General features: G+C 46.6%; 1 long non-coding RNA gene and 1 pseudogene across 1 annotated transcript; both read right to left on the reverse strand.

Moving 5' to 3' along the window:
* LOC121845231 overlaps positions 1-6,724 on the reverse strand; it is a 40,830-nt pseudogene extending 34,106 nt beyond the window's left edge.
* Positions 6,725-9,165: 2,441 nt separating this feature from the next.
* Positions 9,166-13,572, reverse strand: LOC121845232. The gene is made up of 5 exons (XR_006082460.1): positions 13,554-13,572; positions 12,644-12,730; positions 10,745-10,839; positions 9,679-10,350; positions 9,166-9,304 (listed from the first exon to the last, which is right to left on the reverse strand). It is a non-coding gene; the product is annotated as an uncharacterized LOC121845232 (long non-coding RNA).
* Positions 13,573-14,001: the final 429 nt, after the last annotated feature.

The following is a 14,001-nucleotide window of genomic DNA, read 5'->3' on the forward strand; positions in this document are numbered from 1 at the left end:
ACCCACCCACCCACCCCCCGACCTGGTCCCTCTCTGCACCTTGTATGCCTGGAAGAGGTCTGTTGCTCGGGAGACATCAAACTTGCGCGCCATGAGGAACTTGACGGCGGTCGGCTGAGAGACCAGAGCAGCACTGTGGGGATGTTCCCTGCTACGCACCTCACTCAGGAACTCCTCCACCGCCTGGGGACAGACGGGACGGACAGAGGGGTGGTGGGGGGGTTAGAGGGGAGAGGAAGGGAGGTTTACAGGGATGAGACGAGACCAGACGAGAGAGGGAAATATTGGGGAGAGAGAGTGAGGGTGGGATTGAGGTTGGAGAGAGACGGGGAGGGGAGAGGACAGTGTGAGGGTGGGGTTGAGATTGGAGAGAGAGAGGGAGGGAGAGGACAGAGTGAAGGTGGGGTTGAGGTTGGAGAGAGAGAGGCAGGGAGAGGACAGAGAGAGGGTGGGGTTGAGGTTGGAGAGAGAGAGGCAGGGAGAGGACAGAGTGAGGGTGGGGTTGATGGAGAGAGAGAGACAGGGAGAGGACAGAGTGAGGGTGGGGTTGAGGTTGGAGAGAGAGAGGGAGGGAGAGGACAGAGTGAGGGTGGGGTTGAGGTTGGAGAGAGAGAGGGAGGGAGAGGACAGAGTGAGGGTGGGGTTGAGGTTGGAGAGAGAGAGAGAGAGGGAGGGAGAGGACAGAGTGAGGGTGGGGTTGAGGTTGGAGAGAGAGAGAGAGAGGACAGAGTGAGGGTGGGGTTGAGGTTGGAGAGAGAGAGGGAGGGAGAGGACAGAGTGAGGGGTGGGGTTGGAGAGAGAGAGGGAGGGAGAGGACAGAGTGAGGGTGGGGTTGAGGTTGGAGAGAGAGAGGCAGGGAGAGGACAGAGTGAGGGTGGGGTTGAGGTTGGAGAGAGAGAGAGGGAGGGGAGAGGACAGAGTGAGGGTGGGGTTGGAGAGAGAGAGGGAGGGAGAGGACAGAGTGAGGGTGGGGTTGAGGTTGAGAGAGAGTCAGGGAGAGGACAGAGTGAGGGTGGGGTTGAGGTTGGAGAGAGACAGGGAGGGAGAGGACAGTGTGAGGGTGGGGTTGAGGTTGGAGAGAGAGGGAGGGAGAGGACAGCGTGAGGGTGTGGTTGAGGTTGGAGAGAGAGAGGCAGGGAGAGGACAGAGTGAGGGTGGGGTTGAGGTTGGAGAGAGAGAGGGAGGGAGAGGACAGAGTGAGGGTGGGGTTGAGGTTGAGAGAGAGAGAGGCAGGGAGAGGACAGAGTGAGGGTGGGGTTGAGGTTGGAGAGAGAGAGGGAGGGAGAGGACAGAGTGAGGGTGGGGTTGAGGTTGGAGAGAGAGAGAGGGAGGGAGAGGACAGAGTGAGGGGTGGGGTTGGAGAGAGAGAGGGAGGGAGAGGACAGAGTGAGGGTGGGGTTGAGGTTGGAGAGAGAGTCAGGGAGAGGACAGAGTGAGGGTGGGGTTGAGGTTGGAGAGAGACAGGGAGGGAGAGGACAGTGTGAGGGTGGGGTTGAGCTTGAGAGAGAGGGAGGGGAGAGGACAGCGTGAGGGTGGGGTTGAGGTTGACGAGAGAGAGAGGGAGGGAGAGGACAGAGTGAGGGTGGGGTTGAGGTTGGAGAGAGAGGGAGGGAGAGGACAGAGTGAGGGTGGGGTTGAGGTTGGAGAGAGAGGGAGGGAGAGGACAGAGTGAGGGTGGGGTTGAGGTTGGAGAGAGAGGGAGGGGAGAGGACAGAGTGAGGGTGGGGTTGAGGTTGGAGAGAGAGAGGGAGGGAGAGGACAGAAGGGACAAGTGAGTGTGGGGTTGAGGTTGGAGAGAGAGGGAGGGAGGGAGAGAGAGGACAGAAGGGACAAGTGAGTGTGGGGTTGAGGTTGGAGAGAGGGAGGGAGAGGACAGAAGGGACAAGTGAATGTGGGGTTGAGGTTGGAGAGAGAGAGGGAGGGAGAGAGAGGACAGAAGGGACAAGTGAGTGTGGGGTTGTTGGAGAGAGAGAGGGAGGGAGAGAGAGGACAGAAGGGACAAGTGAGTGTGGGGTAGTTATAAGGGGAGAGGAGAGCTCAAAGAGTTGTTGACACTTGCGGCTCATGGTTGAACCCCTGTGTGGTGTGTTGTGCTGGTGCCTACAGTATTCAATGTGACCAACATCCCCAGGAAGTAGGAACCAAGACCAGTCACTTATTGGCTAAATCAACAGCAACTCAATCTCTGATTGGTTGATCGAAAGACAGATAAACACGCCCTACATCACGTGATTGACAGATATACATCACGGCCCTACATCATGTGACTGACAGATATACATCACGGCCCTACATCACGTGACTGACAGATATACATCACGGCCCTACATCACGTGATTGACAGATATACATCACGGCCCTACATCACGTGATTGACAGATATACATCACGGCCCTACATCACGTGATTGACAGATATACATCACGGCCCTACATCACGTGACTGACAGATATACATCACGGCCCTACATCACGTGACTGACAGACATACATCACGGCCCTACATCACGTGACTGACAGATATACATCACGGCCCTACATCACGTGACTGACAGATATACATCACGGCCCTACATCACGTGACTGACAGATATACATCACGGCCCTACATCACGTGACTGACAGATATACATCACGGCCCTACATCATGTGACTGACAGATATACATCACGTGACTGACAGATATACATCACGTGACTGACAGATATACATCACGTGACTGACAGATATACATCACGGCCCTACATCACGTGACTGACAGATATACATCACGGCCCTACATCACGTGACTGACAGATATACATCACGGCCCTACATCACGTGACTGACAGATATACATCACGGCCCTACATCACGTGACTGACAGACATACATCACGGCCCTACATCACGTGACTGACAGATATACATCACGGCCCTACATCACGCCCTACATCACGGCCCTACATCACGTGATAAACACGCCCTACATCACGGCCCTACATCATGTGACTGACAGATATACATCACGGCCCTACATCATGTGACTGACAGATATACATCACGGCCCTACATCATGTGACTGACAGATATACATCACGGCCCTACATCATGTGATTGACAGATATACATCACGGCCCTACATCATGTGACTGACAGATATACATCACGGCCCAACATCATGTGACTGACAGATATACATCACGGCCCTACATCACGTGATTGACAGACACTAGAGGTCGACCGATTACATCGGCATGGACGATTAACATGGGCCGATTTCACGTTTTTCATAACAATAGGTCATCGGCATTTTAGGGCGCCGATTATGGCCGATTACATGGCACTCCACGAGGAGACTGTGTGGCAGGCTGACCACCTGTTATTCGAGTGCAGCGAGGAGCCGTGGTAAGTTTCTATCTAGCATTAAACCTATCTTATAAAAAACAATCAATCTTCACATAATCACGAGTTAACTACATGGTTGATGATATTACTAGGTTAGCTAGCTTGTCCTGCGTTGATTATAACCTGTTAATTTATCATCGAATCACAGCCTACTTTGCAAAACGGGTGATGATTTAACTAAAGCACAATCGTTGCACAAATGTACCTACTTTGGGGCGGCAGGGTAGTCTAGTGGTTAGAGTGTAGAGGCGGCAGGGTAGCCTAGTGGTTAAAGCATTGGACTAGTAACCGGAAGGTTGCAAGTTCAAACCCCTGAGCTGACAAGGTACAAAATCTGTCATTCTGCCCCTGAACAGGCAGTTAACCCACTGTTCCTAGGCCGTCATTGAAAATAAGAATTTGTTCTTAACTGACTTGCCTAGTTAAATAAATAAAATAAAAAACTAACCAAAAACATTAATTCATGTATTAAAATTGATACACAGAAGTATATATTTTTTAAACCTGAATATTTAGTGAAAAGAAATTCATATTCGCAGGCAATATTAACTAGGGAAATTGTCACTTCTCTTGCGTTCATTGCACACAGAGTCAGGGTATATGCAACATTTAGGGCCGCCTGGCTCATTGCGAACTAATTTGCCAGAATTTTACCTAATTATGACATAACATTGAATGTTGTGCAATGTAACAGCAATATTTAGACTGATGGATGCCACCCGTCAGATAAAATACAGAACGGTTCCGTATTTCACTGAAAGAATAAACGGTTTGTTTTCGAAATTATAGTTTCCGGATTTGGCCATATTAATGACCAAAGGCTCGTATTTCTGTGTGTTTATTATAACTAAGTCTATGATTTGATATTTGATAGAGCAGTCTGACTGGGCGGTGGTAGGCAGCAGCAGGCTCGTAAGCATTCATTCAAACAGCCCTTTACTCTGTTTCCCAGCAGCTCTTAGCAATGCTTGAAGCACAGCTCTGTTTATGACTTCAAGACTATCAACTCCTGAGATCAGGCTGGCGATACTAAAGTACCTATTAGAACATCCAATAGTCAAAGGTATATGAAATGCAAATGGTATAGAGAGAAATAGTCGACGAGTCATAATTCCTATAATAACTACAACCTAAAACGTCTTACCTGGGAATATTGAAGATTCATGTTAAAAGGAACCATCCTTTGTGCTCATGTCTTGAGCAAGGAACTTAAAACTTTAGCTTTTAAAATTTTTTTTTTTTTTACATGGCACATATTGCACTTTTACTTTCTTCTCCAACACTGCGTTTTTGCATTATTTAAACCAAATTGAACATGTTTCATTCTTTATTTGAGACTAAATATATGTGATGTATTATATTAAGTTCAAATAAAAGTGTTCATTCAGTATTGTTGAGATTGTCATTTTTACACATATATGTACATATAAACCAGCTGATTATGTCGCCTTTTTTGGGTCCTCCAATAATCGGTATCGGAAAATCATAATCGGTCGACCTCTAGTACACACAGCCCTACGTCATGTGCTTGATCTGGGTGAACTTTAATTTTTTATTTTTTATTATTTATTTTTATTAACAACAAATCAATATATAAAGCACATGAGGGAACACAAGCATTAGATTACAAACAATGGACAATCGCGCTAGGGGCGGGGCTGGGGGCGGGGCTGGGGGCGGGGCTAGGGGGTGCAATATCACATTACAATTACACAAGGACCTTAAGGGACATGCATATACTTACAATTCTAACAGCTTTTTTGTTAGTAGAGCATTCAACCGTCTTAAAACACAGCTCAACCTCCTTTTGTAGGGCACGAAAATGTGACCCTCCGTTTGTAAATTTACATCTGTGTATATGAAACTTGGCCAAATGAACAATGAAACCAATTACATAGAAATGATTCAGCTTATTTCTATTGTATGGAAAGAATCCAAACAGTCCATCTCTCCACAATAGTGTAAAATCTTCATAAATGTGTTCAATTATAAACCTACTGATGTCTTGCCACAGTTCTCCTACATGCACACACAATGCCATTGATCTGGGTGAACTTTAAACTTCCAACTATATCCCGTGACGTCAGCGGATATTCAACAAAAACATCCGTTTCCCGACTCTTGACAACGGACTGTACCAACTCCTTCCAAGGAGTAACATAGAAATGTCCCTAAAAAAATGTTAACTCCCGTTACAAATGCACGTTAATAAGTGGTAACATGATTCATATAAGCACATAATGCGTGTTGCTCGTAAGAGATGAGAGGACCGAGCAAGTCGCAGCTACTAGCTTCGGGCCCTAAGCTACTCGTCTACTGTTGCCAATGTAGTTTAATTCAATAAAACATGTACTATGGCAGTGCATCGACTAGTTTAGATCTGATAGCGGCTCTTTCGGGTTGTTTAACGTTAACCAGCAATCTAGCCAGCCAGTTGAACGACGAAAACAAACGTTTTACTAGGAACCTGAGAGCAAATTCTGTGAACCGACTGTCGGAAAAATAGATAGTTATCAGGCACATTAACTAAGACTGAGACCAAACAGTACTCAGAAAGCAAACATTGTCACTGGACGTATAAAAAAAGCAACCTTGTACTGACATGTTTTACATCTGAAAGGAAGTCGTATTAAGGCTCAAATGAAGCAGAACATGTCCATGTTACTCTTACTATAGTTACCAAAGTTACTATAGTTACCAAAGTTACTATAGTTACTCTTACTATAGTTACAAAGTTACTATAGTTACTCTTACTATAGTTACCAAAGTTACTATAGTTACTCTTACTATAGTTACCAAAGTTACTATAGTTACTCTTACTATAGTTACCAAAGAGGACGTGTGTCAACACGGGTCTTCCTCCCCGGCCTAACGTTTAGCTATCGCTAGGTAGCCATCTGCGTTCAATAAGTTATTCAACAAAATAATAATAATAATAATAATATGGGTAACAAAATATGAAATCTAACCAGTGAGATGTAACTTATGTCAGCCCAACGCATCCAGACGACGGTGCTAAGCAGCTAGCTAATAGTAGCATGCTAGCGGCTGTCATAATATATGTAACGGGACCAAGGATATTTACGAGACAGTATCCTCACCAAGGGACAACGTTGACCCTAACAACATAACTAGACATTTGGGTTTATTATTAACAGAAATGTTTTTTGGGGGGGATGAAATCGAGAGCACTATGGTTAAAAAAAAAAAAAACCCAAGTCCTTACCAGTTCCTCCTGACTCGTCAAGGCTTCCGCCATCTTGAAGCCTCACGTCAACGTCGTTTCGACGTGCTCGTTCACGACGCAGAAGACCGAGTGCGGCGGCGGCGGGGGCGCGGTTGTCACTAGTTACCACAGACACACTAGTTACCACAGACACAAAGTCAAAATACGATACAAATATCGCATTTATTTTTATTTTTAATTAATGCATGAAAAAAAATAGCTTTTAGGTAATAATTTAAGGGTTAGGGTTAAGCAGAAGGATAGCAGTGTGGTTAACGTTAGGTTTAAAGTCAGATTTTAAGAAGAGAAATTGTAGGAATGGGCGTGGTTTAGCCATAATTATGACTTTGTGGCTCTGGTAACTAATGATGACCAGACGGGAGGCGGGTTAGTGCTAAACAGAATCCTTTGGGACGTCCCTTCCCAAAAACCTAACTTTAATAACCCCAAAACTTGAACTATAACCTTTACCTAAACTTACATTTTAACTTCAATTAGGGGGGGACGGGACGTCCCAAGGAGCCCGAATAACATGGACCACGGGAGGAGCCTACGGGTCGCCAAAGGGCTCATTCTACAAAAAGTCGAACGTTAGTGTACACTTCTAATGGAGATGATGATTTGATCAATTCTGCACCATTCTTTATAAAAATGTTAGGTGACACAACACATGGTGGAAAAGCGCATACCAAGGTTTAGTTTAATGAATGTATATCCATGTTTGTGATGTTATTTTCCATACGTGAATCTCTGTCATGAAAAATAAATAGACAGGCAACAGTTCAGTGACAAAACATCCTGAAAACGATTTTTATTCACCATCACTTGTCACAACAATTTACATAATATCATGTTTATTTTGTATTCATTTTTTACATGTTATGCTTTTGATGTTCATTATCAAGGAAATCCTGATAGATATTTCCTGTGGAAGACAGTTGGCAAAGGAGCGTCTCAGCGGCACCCTAATCCCTATATCGTGCACTACTTTAGACCAGAGCCCTGTTTTCATCTCTGTCCCTCCCATCTTCTACAACAGACTAACCTGTTATCATCTCTGTCCCCTCCAATCTTCAACAACAGACTAACCTGTTATCATCTCTGTCCCTCCCATCTTCCAGACCAAGCCCTATCTTCAACAACAGACTAACCTGTTATCATCTCTGTCCCTCCCATCTTCAACAACAGACTAACCTGTTATCATCTCTGTCCCTCCCATCTTCAACAACAGACTAACCTGTTATCATCTCTGTCCTCTCCCATCTTCAACAACAGACTAACCTGTTATCATCTCTGTCCCTCCCATCTTCAACAACAGACTAACCTGTTATCATCTCTGTCCCTCCCATCTTCAACAACAGACCAATCTCTGTCCCTCCCATCTTCAACAACAGACCCCAACCTCTGACCCTCCCATCTTCAACAACAGACTAATCTGTTATCATCTCTGTCCCTCCCATCTTCAACAACAGACTAACCTGTTATCATCTCTGTCCCTCCCATCTTCAACAACAGACTAAGCTGTTATCATCTCTGTCCCTCCCATCTTCAACAACAGACTAACCTGTTATCATCTCTGTCCCTCCCATCTTCAACAACAGACTAATCTGAATGATTGGTGGAGGCATGGGTTAGTAGGAATCATCATATTTATTATACCAAGTCATTTCCTTTTAAAAAGCTGTGAAGGGAAGTGGACAAGTGCACACTCTGGGAGGAAGGAGAGATGATTGGGGACACACCTATGTCGCTATCAATCATCCAAAATCCCCCATGAGCCAATAGGAACGTTTAGGTGACGATTGTGATCCCGCCTTTTAAGGTCAAGAGTTCCTCCCTCGACCTCTTTCTCTGTCTCTGTCTGTCTCTCTGTCTCTCTCTGTCTCTCTCTGTGGCTCTCGGTCTCTGGCTCTCTGTCTCTGGCTCTCTGTCTCTGGCTCTCTGTCTCTGGCTCTCTGTCTCTCGCTCTCTGTCTCTCGCTCTCTGTCTCTCGCTCTCTGTCTCTCGCTCTCTGTCTCTGGCTCTCTGTCTCTCGCTCTCTGTCTCTCGCTCTCTGTCTCTCGCTCTCTGTCTCTCGCTCTCTGTCTCTCGCTCTCTCTCGCTCTCTGTCTCTCTCTGCTCTCTGTCTCGCTCTCTCGCTCTCTGTCTCTCTCGCTCTCTCTCTCTCTCTCTGCTCTCTCTCTCTCGCTCTCTCTCTCTCTCTGTCTCTCTCTCTCTGTCTCTCTCTCTCTCTGTCTCTCTCTCTCGCTGTCTCTCTCTCTCGCTGTCTCTCTCTCTCGCTGTCTCTCTCTCTCGCTGTCTCTCTCTCTCGCCGTCTCTCTCTCTCGCTGTCTCTCTCTCTCGCTGTCTCTCTCTCTCTCGCTGTCTCTCTCTCTCGCTGTCTCTCTCGTCTCTCTCTCTCGCTGTCTCTCTCTCTCGCTCTCTCTCTCTCTCTCGCTGTCTCTCTCTCTCGCTGTCTCTCTCTCGCTGTCTCTCGCTCTCTCTCTGTCTCTCTCTGTCTCTCTCTGTCTCTCTCTGTCTCTCCATCCACCAAATGAAAACCACGGAAAGTGTGTATGTATGGGTGTGTAAACACGGTCGTCTTTATTTCATCATCTCATCATCATCATCATCATGACAAACACAACAAGGTTGTTAGTTAAGGCATGTGCATAGCAGTCTGAGCTGTGCTTTTAAACCAGAGTAGAAAACACCTACCAGAGTAGAAAACACCAGTCAGAGCTGTGTTTAAACCAGAGTAGAAAACACCAGTCAGAGCTGTGCTTTAAACCAGAGTAGAAAACACCAGTCAGAGCTGTGTTTGATACCAGAGTAGAAAACACCAGTCAGAGCTGTGTTTTAAACCAGAGTAGAAAACACCAGTCAGAGCTGTGTTTGATACCAGAGAAAACACCAGTCTGAGCTGTGTTTGATACCAGAGTAGAAAACACCAGTCAGAGCTGTGTTTGATACCAGAGTAGAAAACACCAGTCTGAGCTGTGTTTTAAACAGTCAGAGTAGAAAACACCAGTCAGAGCTGTGTTTTGAGAAAACACCAGTCAGAGCTGTGTTTTAAACCAGAAAACACCAGTCAGAGCTGTGCTTTAAACCAGAGTAGAAAACACCAGTCAGAGTTGTGTTTTAAACCAGAGTAGAAAACACAGAGGGACTACTATGTACACAGCCAAGTGCTTCCCTCTTCTCATAGAGGTAGAAAGAGAACTCATATCAGACCAGGTTATATCCATCTACAGCCCTCTTTCTACCTCTATGCTCCTTCTCTAATAATGGTACATGGGGCCAGCCCTGTTCTAGAATCACCATCTGTTCTAGAATCACCATCTGTTCTAGAATCACCATCTGTTCTAGAATCAACATATATTCTAGAATCCACCCCTGTTCTAGAATCAACATATGTTCTAGAATCCACCCCTGTTCTAGAATCCACCCCTGTTCTAGAATCCACCCCTGTTCTAGAATCCACCCCTGTTCAAGAAGCACCACTGTTGTCAACTAGGGTTTTGCAGGTACAGAGGGTTAGTTTGAGGGGACTGAGGGGTGGTTATATTTGGTTAGTTGGAGGGGCGTCAGGGATGTTATGGTCCGGGCGTGTCAGGCGGTGTGAGCGTCTCCGTCGGGGCTGAAGTAGTACCTAACGGGGGGTCCAGGAAGGTCCTCATCACCATCTGACTCTGGAGCGAAGGACACGGTCAGGTCAACATAGCGACGGTCTACAGACGGTTTGATCAACTTCTGCATCCTGGGAGAGGAGGGGGGAGGGAGGAGAGGGGGAGAGAGGGAGGAGAGGGAGGGATAGAGGGGAGAGGGGGAGGAGAGGGAGTAGAGGGGGGAGGGGGAGGGAGGAGAGTGGGAGGGGGAGGGAGGGGGGGAGGGAGGGAGGAGGGAGAGGGGGAGGGGGGGGGGATAGAGGGAGGAGGGAGGGGAGGGGAGGAGAGGGGGAGGGGGAGGAGGGGGGGAGGGAGGAGGAGGGGGGGGGAGGAGGGGGGAGGGAGGGAGGGAGGGGGGAGGGGAGGAGGGGGGGGAGGGAGAGGGAGGAGAGGGGGAGGAGAATGAGAGACTAAGATTCACAGTGATTCAGGAGGACACAGTGTGTGTGTGTGTGTGTGTGTGTGTGTGTGTATCTGTGTACTTACGTTAGTTTCAGTCTCTTGTTGTGTCCTGGCATCACAGGAACATAGAGCATCTTCACTCCATGGACAACCATGGTAGGTTCTATCCCATAATTCACCTGTAATACCACACAGTCAACACCATGGTAGGCTCTATCCCATAATACAACACAGTCAACACCATGGTAGTATATATCCCATAATACAACACAGTCAACACCATGGTAGGATCTATCCCATAATACAACACAGTCAACACCATGGTAGGCTCTATCCGATAATTCTCCTGTAATACAACACAGTCAACACCATGGTAGGATCTATCCCATAATACAACACAGACAACACCATGGTAGGATCTATCCCATAATTCACCTGTAATACAACACAGTCAACACCATGGTAGGATCTATCCCATAATACAACACAGTCAACACCATGGTAGGATCTATCCCATAATACACAGTCAACACCATGGTAGGATCTATCCCATAATACACAGTCAACACCACATCCCATAATACACACAGTCAACACCATGGTAGGATCTATCCCATAATACAACACAGTCAACACCATGGTAGGTTCTATCCCATAATACAACACAGTCAACACCATGGTAGGCTCTATCCCATAATACAACACAGTCAACACCATGGTAGGATCTATCCCATAATACAACACAGTCAACACCATGGTAGGCTCTATCCCAAATACAACACAGTCAACACCATGGTAGGATCTATCCCATAATACAACACAGTCAACACCATGGTAGGTTCCATCCCATAATACAACACAGTCAACACCATGGTAGGTTCTATCCCATAATACAACACAGTCAACACCATGGTAGGCTCTATCCGATAATTCTCCTGTAATACAACACAGTCAACACCATGGTAGGATCTATCCCATAATACACAGTCAACACCATGGTAGGCTCTATCCCATAATACACACAGTCAACACCATGGTAGGATCTATCCCATAATACAACACAGTCAACACCATGGTAGGTTCTATCCCATAATACAACACAGTCAACACCATGGTAGGATCTATCCCATAATACATCACAGTCAACACCATGGTAGGATCTATCCCATAATTCACCTGTAATACAACACAGTCAACACCATGGTAGGATCTATCCCATAATACAACACAGACAACACCATGGTAGGATCTATCCCATAATACATCACAGTCAACCCCGTGGTAGGTTCTATCCCATAATACAACACAGTCAACACCATGGTAGGATCTATCCCATAATACAACAGTCAACACCATGGTAGGATCTATCCCATAATACAACACAGTCAACACCATGGTAGGATCTATCCCATAATACAACACAGTCAACACCATGGTAGGATCTATCCCATAATACAACACAGTCAACACCATGGTAGGATCTATCCCATAATACAACACAGACAACACCATGGTAGGATCTATCCCATAATACATCACAGTCAACCCCCGTGGTAGGTTCTATCCCATAATACAACACAGTCAACACCATGGTAGGATCTATCCCATAATACAACACAGTCAACACCATGGTAGGATCTATCCCATAATACAACACAGTCAACACCATGGTAGGCTCTATCCCATAATACAACACAGTCAACACCATGGTAGGCTCTATCCCATAATACAACACAGTCAACACCATGGTAGGTTCTATCCCATAATACAACACAGTCAACACCATGGTAGGATCTATCCCATAATACAACACAGTCAACACCATGGTAGGATCTATCCCATAATACAACACAGTCAACACCATGGTAGGATCTATCCCATAATTCAGGCTCTATTCTATACTTAATTAATATAGTAATGAACGTGTCTCACTGTGTTGATGAAGTCAGAGAGAGGATTAATATAGTAATGAATTTGTCTCACCAGCACTGCGTTGATGAAGTCCGAGAGGGAGAAGTGTTGGTGACCCCACACAGTCCAGCGGTCCCAGATAGAGAAAGAGATGTCTTCCTGAGGAGAACACACAGACAGGACTCAGTGACGGAAACAGAGGGAGACAGAGAGACAGGGAAACAGATAGAGAGAGACACAGAGAGAGACAGAGAGAGAGACAGACAGAGAGAGACACAGAGAGAGAGACAGACAGAGAGAGAGGGAGAGAGAGACAAGACAGGACAGAGAGAGAGAGAGACAAGAGGGACAGAGAGAGAGAGACAAGAGGGACAGAGAGAGAGAGAGACAAGAGGGACAAGAGGAGAGACAAGAGGGACAGAGAGAGAGAGACAAGAGGGACAGAGAGAGAGAGACAAGAGGGACAGAGAGAGAGACAAGAGGGACAGAGAGAGAGAGACAAGGACAGAGAGAGAGAGACAAGAGGAGACAAGAGGGACAGAGAGAGAGAGACAAGAGGGACAGAGAGAGAGAGACAAGAGGGACAGAGAGAGAGAGACAAGAGGGACAGAGAGAGAGAGAGAGAGACACACAGCTCAGAGGTCCCAAATAGAGAAAGAGATGTATTTTCTGTCTGTACGTGTGTATGTACAGGTGTGTGTGTGTGTTTGTGTACAGGTGTGTGTGTGTGTACAGGTGTGTGTGTGTACAGGTGTGTGTACAGGTGTGTGTGTGTACAGGTGTGTGTGTGTGTGTACAGGTGTGTGTGTGTGTACAGGTGTGTGTGTGTGTGTGTACAGGTGTCTGTGTGTGTGTGTGTGTACAGGTGTGTGTCTGTGTACAGGTGTGTGTCTGTGTACAGGTGTGTCTGTGTACAGGTGTGTGTGTGTACAGGTGTGTGTGTGTGTGTACAGGTGTGTGTGTACAGGTGTGTCTCTCCTACCCTGATCTGTGTTCTCTTTGACAGGGGCAGCACAACCATCACTGACGTGAGGACTACCTCTTGACAGGAATGGCCAGGTTGAAGAAACAGTTGTTGAACGACTCAAACCCGTATCCTCCCACCACCTTCACCAGCTCCAACGACACCTGGGGACCACAGCACAACCACTCACTGACGACTCAAACCAATATCCTCCCACCACCTTCACCAGCTCCAACGACACCTGGGGACCACAGCACAACCACTCACCGGACCACTCAAACCAATATCCTCCCACCACCTTCACCAGCTCCAACGACACCTGGGGACCACAGCACAACCACTCACTGACGACTCAAACCAATATCCTCCCACCACCTTCACACCAGCTCCAACGACACTGGGGACCACAGCACAAACCACTCACTGACGACTCAAACCAATACAACATAACTAACCAAAGTACACT

This window comes from Oncorhynchus tshawytscha, unplaced genomic scaffold (assembly GCF_018296145.1).
Source record: "Oncorhynchus tshawytscha isolate Ot180627B unplaced genomic scaffold, Otsh_v2.0 Un_contig_1515_pilon_pilon, whole genome shotgun sequence".
Taxonomy (NCBI): Eukaryota; Metazoa; Chordata; class Actinopteri; order Salmoniformes; family Salmonidae; genus Oncorhynchus; species Oncorhynchus tshawytscha.